Below are 10538 nucleotides of genomic sequence, written 5' to 3' on the forward strand. Positions count from 1 at the left end.
TGACTTTATTATTATGGAAACAGTATGAAGATTTTTCAGAAAGTGAAAAAAAAAAGCTGCCAGATAATGGAGGTATCCAATGAGTTTCTTGATGTAAGGAAATACATGAGTGTGAGCAGTTGCCATTCACAGACCATTCATTGTTCACTGCAGCCCTTCATGGACTCAGCCTGAGTGTACATGGAAACTATAGAGTACTGATGATGGAGCATAATCAAACATTAGGAAAAAATGATTTCTTATACAACAGCATGTGGCAGTGTGAAAGATACTCTATCAAGGGAAATAAGTAAGCCAGGCACTGAAGGATAGAAACTGATTTTCAGCCACATGTGGAATCTAGGAAATGCAAGTTCATGGAAACAGAATAGGACAGTTAATTGCTGGCGCTGAAGGGAGGAGAAATTGAGGGAGATATTTAATAAATAACATAGACTTTCACTTACATGGGAAGAATTGGATCCAGAGAGATATGGTAAACTACGTTACACCAGTGAACAACAAAGAGTCATGTTCTTGACATTTGCCATCAGAGAGTCCTTTCACATTCTGCCATAAAATTAGATGATGGAATCTCTCTACTCAGTTCTTCCATGCTGTGTACATCTTTTCAAAGATCACACTGTGTGCCATGAATTTTTAAAACTTGTATTTGTTCATTAATTTTAAATATTACGACCAAGATGTAAGATTAGTTTTTTTCCCATGAATTCTTTTTCCTACTTGGTCTAGATGAGATTGTCCTAATCAGAAATTTAGTTCAGAATATGCAATTTGGAATGGGTCAGGGAGTCAGAGCTGAGTTAAGTGGGTTAAGAACCTAATATGCTCATTTTCCTGAGGCTGGATTCTTCATTGCAGACAGAAGTCACTGTTAAATTCACAGTTGAAGGGAGAGTAAATATAAAAAAGAAAAGTATGGATATCAAGATTTCCAGTGTATTTTGAAGTGGAATTAAAAGACACAGCTAGCTCTTACCTAGGCCATGTGGACTTTCTAAGATTGTAGTACTGCCCCTTCCCCTAATATACATCCTTCCCTATAGCACAGAACCTGCTCAGCAGAGGCCCCTGTGCCTCAGGAGCATAGGTTGTGTGTCAGGCAAAGACCCAGGAACTGACAATTCCTCAGGAACTGGAATACTCATGCCTGAGTTCCTCTTCCACTCCTACACTATGTGAATACTGAATACTGAGTCCTGCACAGAGAGAGCATCAGAGGGATGCTAATAGGGTTGCTTCCTTTGTTCATTCTCTCTACCAGATGTTCCTTCCCTTCTATAGAAATTAAGGAATATTGGCTTCTAATGGAGCCACTTTCCCAGCACGTTCTATGAACATGAAGAGCTCTTGCGAGATAGAACTGAGTCATGATACATGGGCAGAGCTAGAGTCCATCTTTCCATTCAGAAGATAGCTTGGCATTTGGTAAGGACTAGGTATTTGCAGAAGAGTTGGGAAGGCAGTGCAAAGGTCTTCTATGTGAACCTCACTAAATATCCTTCTGGAGTAGCACCTGCATGGTTAGCATACTTTCATCATGTCCGAGAGACCGACATCAGCATATAATCATGAACTAAATTCCAAGGTAAAATTAAAATGGTTAGTTTTGAATATAGAGTCATCATCAAGGTTAGGATAAGTCCATGTACAAGTTGTGACACCCATAACATATCCTGTTGTGGAAAGCCTGAGCCTTTCTCTGGCTTTGAGGTCAGAAAAACAGAAAAACAGAACCTGTAAAGACAGGGAATCCACAATGAAGGAAGGCTTTTACTGTTCTAAAAGATGGAGGGCCTCTTCAAGGGTGAAGCCACTGTGAAGAACAAAGAAGCATTTCAATAAGAACATGTTACATGTCACAGGCAGGCTCCATTTCATCAGGAAGCAGGAAAATATTGTAGAAAATTGCATTTTATTTCTATATAGTGGAGACGATTAAGAGTCTGCTCATATCTACCATGGGAACCTGATTGTCTTTTTTCTTTGATCTCTCAGAGTAACAAATGCCCAGAAAAGGATGCTTCAGAATTTAGGGAAGCATGATCCCACTGAATATAGAAATACAACAACAAATCTATTCATTATTAGTCCAAATTATCTAGTCAATAAGTGGAGAACACTAAACCTCCTGAGTTCAAGATGCTGAGATTCCAAGAGAGGCTACCATGCCCTCTGGGAGTCTTCTCTTGGAAAGCACCATCTCTACCTTCTAGCAATTCACTCAATATATTAACTGCTTCAACCATGCCAAAGCAGCAGTTGGGGATAATGCTTGTGCCATAAAGTAAGAACAGGAATGTCTTTAGTGACTCTTAAACATTTTTGGTAATTAAAAAGTTTTGGTGTGCTGTTCTTGCTACTGTAAATACACTCTATTCTGGCTTCTACCATACATGATAAGTAATATGCAAACTATTAACTATTAACACTAAACTATTAACCATGAAACCAAAGATTCTATTTGCTAGTGTGCCTTCTTGATTTTTTTCTAGCATTCAGTTTCATGGAATATGTTTTACAATATGTGTGATCCTGGATTTCTTTCCCTTGTTCCCCATTAGGATCTCTGTGAATACTGAAAAGTGTATGATTATATTTTGGAGCAACATCGGAAGTTTCAGCCCTATTTCTTTAACAACTTTCTTTCCCCTGAAGCTTCCATCTTTTGAAATCCCATGATGTATGTGTTGCAAGGCTTGAGGCTCTGCTTTGGGACTGGTTTTCTCTAGTGCAGCCATTAGGCTGCAAAACCCAGCTAGTGATTTCTCTTTATTGCCTATTTTCAATTCTTAAAATTTTCAAACTATTCTACTAGTTATTTTCTCCTTCAAGAATTTTTGGTAACACATTCAAACTTAATTAATTAATTTATTTTTATTGTATATCTTATTTATTTACATTTTAAATGTTATCTCTTTCCCCAGTTTCCCATCTGGAAACCCGCTATCCCATCCCCCTCCCCCTGCTTCTATGAGGGTGTTCCCCCACCCATCCACTCATGCCTCCTCACCCTGGCATTCCCCTCTATTGGAGCATCAAACCTTCACAGGACCAAGGGCCTCTCCTCCCACTGATGTCCAATGAGGCCATCCTTTGCTACATATGTGGCTGGAGCCATGGGTCACTCCATGTGTACTCTTTGGTTGGTGGTTTAGTCCCTGAAAGCTCTGAAGGGTTGATTGATATTGTTGTTCTTCCTATGGGGTTGCAAACCAGTATCTTTAGAATTGTTGTCTTTATTTCTTTGCTTGATAATCTAATATCGTTGCAACTTGAATCCACTGGGAGTTGTGGACAGATTTATTCTATGTGATTGAAATGAAGCATCTTACAATGCTGAGTATGTTTAGGTTCATCTTGTATATTTCAGGCATTACATTGTGAATCTCTAATTCTTGTTTAGTTTTGATTTACTGAGAAATCAATTGGCCTAGCTCCAGCTCTAACTTCTAAACTACTAGCTGTGGGCCTAACCCTAACCCTAACCCTAACTTGCTGTCTCTGACTTCTGGATTGTGCTTTCTAAGGTTCTTCAGCATAATATGGGTATTTTCCATCAATAACTTGCTAGGATAAATCCCATCATCCCTTTCCTCAAAATCTTTTTGTGTTAACTATGTATGGCCATGGTCTCCTATGGACCCATGTCACAGGGTTACCATCCCAAGTTTTTCCTTGGCTAAGGACACTTCCTGGGGACCTGGTGGAGCTTCCTTTGTGTGTCATTGGCCACTGGACCTTCCTGGTGGCTTCCATTACTATGCTAGGTCAAATTTTCTGCAACGGGGCTTGCTCATGTTTCTGCAATGAGATAACAGAGAGAAGTTATGGCATGAAAGCCACAAACATTCTCTTTATATAAAAGATGGCCCCTCTCCAAAAATTCACATCATGCAAAATATAAAGATCTTGGATTCATGAAAGTGGCCCAATTTTCAGATAATCTACTTTCTTTCGTCAAAAAAATAAGAAGTGCATAAGCATACAGTCATTAGTTTTCAGCTCTAGGAAATATAATGTCACTTAATACTAGCTTAAAATACATAATATTGACCTACTTTTATTATCTACGCCCTCCACTCACATGACGCCATTTTACTAAATCAAAATTTCACAGTCGTCTTTTATTAGATGTAAAATTAAACCTCTTTGAATCTCTTAAAATATTTCCAGCAGATACACAATAAATTCTAGAAAAATCTCAGGGATCTCAATAAATTTTTCTCTTTCAATTTGAACCCTTGTCTGTGTGGAGACGGAAAGGGGAGATCTATTCACATGCGGAATCTGTCATCTATTCAGCCGTGACTTACCTTATTCATGAAAATTTCAGTGAAACCTTTTATCGATATTATTCACATAACCTTAAAATTTATTTGTATATATTAATATCTGAAACCATTATGCTCTTTTTCAGACTGTTATTTATTTGAAATCGAAAGTATAGAGTTCACAGAGTCCATACTGCAGGGTCCGCTGGAGAATATGTATATGATTTTTGGAAGAGCATAAAAAAAACCCAAAGTTCTCCTAATTAGTCCCTTAGAGAATCTTTAAAACAAACAAAAGTGTAAAATTTAATCCCCTGGTGTCATTTAACAGTATCCTAGTAAAATGTTATGTGCTCCAGTGGAGTCTGAAAGCTCAGGCAGGCAAGTTATAGGGCTGTAATCTGGAAGCTGGCAAAGTTGGATGCTTGAGAAAACATTACATAGAAGAGGAACACTGGGAGAGTTGGTCATCACAACCATTCTCACTAGTTCTCTCTCTCTCTCTCTCTCTCTGTACTTCACTCACTATACGTCTACTTAATGGCATTTGAACTGAAATGAAACAAACTCTCTTCTTCCATGCCTTATGTACACACCTTTCATTTATAAAAGCACAATCCAATAAAACAGTGGCCTACAAAGAGAACTTGATACCAGATTTGGTACATTCTTAGTCTAGTCTCAGGACATGAATGAGAGCAGCAGAAACAGCAGAAGGTGGAAAACACTGGTTTCTTTGTCTTCAGCTTTACCTTTAAATATGGAAGCCACTCATGAGTAATGGGTAGTGTCTGGCTTATGGCATGCTTCCTTCACAGCCTGCAGAGGGCAGGTCCTGGCTGCAGTAGGAGGACTTACGTGTCAGTGATAGCTTTGTCTGAATTGATCCTGGTTTCCATGACAGCCAATTTCAATAATTTGAGCTTTCTACAGCAGGGATTTTAAGGGTCAAATTATTCTTTAAATCACCTGGTTTTCCATCCCAGGGCAATCACCTTGCATATTGGCTGTTTGAATGTTGAGATTGCCTCTTTATGAGAGAATATTGAAAATGCTTTCCCACAGAACTATTAGCATATCAAAATCCATGCACACAAACTCCTCAGGGATTCTTCTTCCAAACTACATCTGCATTGGATGGACTTCTAAAATGATTGCATTGCTGTTGAAGGTTTTGCGAAAGTCAAGGATGTATTTTCATTTGTAAAGAGAATGAAGAAAGCATCTTAAAGAATACTGCTATGAAGACACGTCTAGTTACCTGTCCATTCTTTTTATCCATCCCATGGCTACTTTACAAATCACGATTTTCTTGTATGAAACAACTAGCTTGCTTCCAGCTCATTTTGGTACACAGAAACTGTGATTAATCTTTTTATTTAGCAATGTCCAGTCCAATAAACAGAATCATAAGTGGTTGGATGAGACAATGTTAAATACTGTAGCCATTTCTAGACATCTTGTGTTAAACAACAGAGGCAAAACATATAAGGCATATTCTGAAAAAAATTTATTGTAGGAAGGTGGAAATGAAGCATTTAGAGGGATGTTTTACTAAAGCTCTGACTATGATTTGAATCACAGTTTAATTGAACAAGGAACTGAAGGTCTCAGTAGCAGGTGTCTCTGCTGTGGAGGTGACATGCTAATTACTCCTTCAAGTGTATACATTTCATGCACTGTCCGTGAAATGTATTGCATTTCAGACCTCAGAATCCTGACAAGAAGGATTTCAATGGAGTCCTATTGCCAAGATTTTTCTGGTCTCTGATGTTTGAGTCTGTGCCTGAGCCATAGGACAAGAACTTTGCAGTACAAAGTCCTAAAGACATAAAATATTCATGCAAACGGAATCAAAAGCAACATGAACAGTTGTACTTAAATGAGATGAAAAGATTTAAAAAATAATAAAGAGATAAGGGAGAATATTGCACAATGCCATTTCTGCAAGAAGCAATTTTATCATATATGTGCCCAAGCAAATATATAAAGCAAATATTAATGAATGTGAAGAAGAGATTAATTTCCAAACAGTAATAGATTACTTCATCCAGAACACCATTATGAGGCAAGTTATTCAGACAAGAAGGTCAATAAAGAAGGGGAAGTATTAATGGAAGTCAGGAGAAAATGGACCTGAGAGAAAACTTCCTTCAGTGATCCAGAACATACATATTTTCCACTAACACACAGGACATAATACATGGCAGGTCGATTAATAATCCACATAAGAAATCTTCACCAATTATAATGCATTCAAATTTTGTCGAGCAGCTTTTCTGACCACCAATACAATGAAACTAGAAATCTCTCAAACAATACATATTGGCTCCATGTTGTTCTCTGACCTACACACACACACACACACACACACACACACACACACAATGTAATTGCAAGAAGGAGTCTTAGCTATAAAAAAGTAATAGTTGTTAAATATCCAACCAAATGAAAATTGAATTATAATGCTTTTTTACAGAATGATGATAGAAAAGAGAAAATAGGTGGAAGAGCTAGAGATAATAAGGGCATGGCCCACTTCAAACAACCAAGTCAACCTTGAGATTCATGCAGTGTGATTAAAGACTTTAGCTACACATAGAGGTTATGAGCTGGGATAACTGGAAGCCTGGGGTGCATGCTGCATACAAGAAAACACCATAGTACACACATACAAACAGGCTAACACAGACTTCTTGGGACTAGGTACAACCTAATAACAATGTCAGATTAAAAAAATCAGCATGCTGTATCTGTACCTGACCAAGTCATTTCCAGAGCAAACCATTTTCTCAGTGCTATGGAATATAAAATAAGACATGGTGTTTGTTTTAATTAAGGTCTTATTGTTGTGAAGAGACATCATGACCATGGCAACTCTTATAAAGAAAAACATTTAATTGAGGATGACTTATAGGTCAAAAGTTTATTCCATAATCATCATGGCAGGAAGCATGGCAAAGTGCAGGTGAACATGATATTGGAGCAACTGAGAGTTTGACATCTTGATCTACAGGCAGCAGAAGGAGATTGTGTCACCTTAGGAGTAACTTCAACATATGAGACCTGAAAGCCTTCCCCCACAGCAACACATTTCCTCTAGCACCTATTTCAATAGGGTCACACTTCCTGGAAGTCTTACTACCCATGGGCCAAGCATTCAAACACATGAGTGTATGGGGGGGGGTATACTTATTCAAACCACCACACATGCTATGGTTGTGAGCATGCACATAGAGTAAGTTGAAGCAGTTAAATTTGTATATATAGTCAGCACCTAGACTTGGCAACTGAGTACAACCAGTCAATAAATCAGTACAAACATAGATAATTCAAACAACTCTACCAATCAAGGTGACATAACCATAATTGTTATTGTGAATATGGAATATTTCTGAACTAAATTCTTTCCTTTTTTTTCTTGTTTGTCACCCTTCCTCCTCATCCTCCTTCCTCTCTCATTCTCTCTTTCTTTTTCTCTCTCCCTCTCCCCTCTTCTCTCTCAGTTTCATTCATTCATGTATACGACTACACTGTCACTCTCTTCAGACATACCAGAAAAGGGAGTCAGATCCCATTACAGGTGTTGGTGAGCCATCATGTGGTTACTGGGAGTTGAACTCAGGACCTCTGGAAGAGTAGTCAGTTCTCTTAACCACTTAGCTATCTCTCCGCCCCTATTTTCTTCTTTTTATTTGTTTCTGCTGTTTGAGAAATGGTCATATATGCCCAAATTGCTTCAGACTCACTACACAGCCAAAGATGGCCTATAACTCATTTTTCTGCCTCCACATGCCAAGTACTGCAATTGCAGAGTTGTGTTATTCTATTCAGCTTAGATTGTTTCTTGAGCTGTAAATGTAAACAGAAGTAAAACTCTTTAGAAAAAGAACTTGTATTTTTTCTTTACTGGATTTTTTATATTTTTTTTATATTTACATTTCAAATGTTGTTCCCTTTCCCTGTTTTCCTCTGAAAACCTCCTATCTCATCCCCCTCCCCTTGCTTCTTTGAGGGTGTTCCTCCACCCATCCACTCCCACCTACCTGCGCTTACATTCTCCTACACTGGTGCATTACAGGACCAAGGCCTTCTTCTCCCATTGATGCCTGACAAGGCCATCCTCTGCTGCATATGCAACTGGAGCCATGGGTTCCTCCATATATGCTCCTTGGTTGGTGGTTTAGTCCCTGCGAGCTCTGGGGTGTCTGATTGGTTGACATTGTTGTTCTTCCTATGGGGTTGCAAACCTCTTGAGCTCCTTCAGTTCTTTCTCTAACTCCTCCATTGGGGGCCCCATGCTCAGTCCAATGGGGTTGAGTGGGTAAGAAAGACAAAGCAGATATGGGAGAAGTTGTGAGAGGATTGTATTAAGACACTGTATGACATTTTCAAAGAATTCGTAGAAATTATGTAAGAGACAAATGTATTGCCGCTAGAGGCATTGTTTGTGTGGCTGCTGAGTCACATGTGTGTTAATAGGTGGCAGAAAGAAGAGAGGCTACGTCTGTGATGAGTGTTCTGACCTACGGGCACCTAAATTATTAATAGCCTAACACTCCCTGGAAAAAAAGCAAACCTGAGATGAACACCAGTCTGGTAACAAACAAGCTCAGATGGGCTCTCAGGACTGGACGCAAGCCAAAGACTAGAAGAACACTTCCTGTGACTACAGGTCCTGGGTGGGAGTGAGCAAAGACAGACAATGCTTGCTTGCAAGGGGCTACTCAAGTGGGTTGGATTGAGCTGGAAACAAACACCAGATCATTACTATGGATCCCTGATAGGCAGCTAGCCTAAGATGACCACCAGTCTTGGGATTATACTATGGGAAAAATGACCCTCACATGCTGCCATAATGCATGAGTGGGGCATAGCACTCCTGACACCAGTCCTGAGAGGACCCCAGACACTCAGGGACTCAAGGCACTACTAAGAGGAACAAGTAAGTGGTGGAGAAATGGAAGAAAAAGAGGAACAGAAGAATTTGGGCATAATTCAGAGAGGCAGAATTGGAGTCTTGAGGGTAGTGAGGAATAGCTCAATGTTAGGAATTGGTGATGCCTCCTGGGACCATTGTGGGGTCACAACCTATGCTGCCACCAGAGGTTCTATCTGAGTCCAGGGCCCTGCAGCAGCAAGGCCAAACAGACATCCCTGGTCTAGTCTGTGTTCCATAAATCATATTGATATCTCAGAGCTGTGCAGACCTGACCCTACCTCTTATCCAGACATGCTGAGAGAGCTGGCTCTGGAGGCCTGAGAGCAGGAGAGGTGTCTCTATCCCTCATTGGCTTCATCACTTGGGACAATGGGCCCTGTACCTTGATTGGGCAGCACAGTTGAGCTGATCCTGGTGATGGGATGAGAGGTACAGGCAAGCTAGCCCTGTAGGAGAGCTGTCCCAGCCACTTGTCTACTATGCAAGATGTCCTCCCCTCACCCCTTGCCACCTACAGTAGGCAGGAGAGCTGGCCCCAAGGTCATTAGAGTGGGAAGGCTGGCCCTGCCCCTCACCTGCTACAGCACTTAGGAGAGAAGGTCCTTCTCCTCACCTGGTCAGTGGAGGAAAGCTGACCCTGGATGTCGGGATTGCAGGTGAGCTGGACACATGGGCATGAATGTGTAAGAGGCAGACTGATTTGTCTGATTTGCTGTGACATGGGTGAGGGAGTGATACCTTCACTCACCTTACCTTTTGCCACCTACAGCAGGCAGGAGAGCTGGCCCTAGTGTCATGAGAGTGGTAGAACTGGCCATGTCCCTCATCAGCCCTCATTTGGTAGAGTGGTTCCTGTACTTCATTGTGGGTAGTTGTGGCTGGAGAAGAAGGGTTCCTTACTCCAGGCTGTTGGTAAAGTGGCTGGGAATGCTCTGGGTTCCTCCGGGGGAAGTTAGGCACTGCTGCTGTGGCTCCATGGTTCCTCACTGCGTGGCCCCAATGACACAAGAAAGTCCATGGGTTTTTACAGGCTTTAATGTCATGGTGGATGGTGGATGTATCTGGATGCATACCCCCTGAAATTCAGGGCAGACCTGAGTTAAATAGGGAGGGAATGGGGAGGGGCTGGTGAAGAATGCTTAATTGGCTCTACCCTCCAGCCTTCAGGTATTTAAATCTAGTATTTAAATCTCTCTAGGGCCTGAGGCCTGTTCCTCCTGACTGTTGGCCAGAGACCTCTCTGTGGGAGGGGTTGTTGGAGGGCTGAAGCTAAATGAAAAGAACCAGGGCCTGGGAGCAGAGCTGAACTCCTGCAGTCCAAT

The 10538-nt window shown here is 40.7% G+C and overlaps 1 non-coding gene across 1 annotated transcript; it reads left to right on the forward strand.

Moving 5' to 3' along the window:
- The first annotated feature begins 8702 nt into the window (after positions 1-8702).
- Positions 8703-8834, forward strand: LOC117717412 (small nucleolar RNA SNORA17). Its single transcript, XR_004607905.1, has one exon. It is a non-coding gene; the product is annotated as a small nucleolar RNA SNORA17 (small nucleolar RNA).
- The last annotated feature ends 1704 nt before the right edge of the window (positions 8835-10538 follow it).

Source organism: Arvicanthis niloticus, chromosome 11, assembly GCF_011762505.2.
Source record: "Arvicanthis niloticus isolate mArvNil1 chromosome 11, mArvNil1.pat.X, whole genome shotgun sequence".
Lineage (NCBI taxonomy): Eukaryota > Metazoa > Chordata > Mammalia > Rodentia > Muridae > Arvicanthis > Arvicanthis niloticus.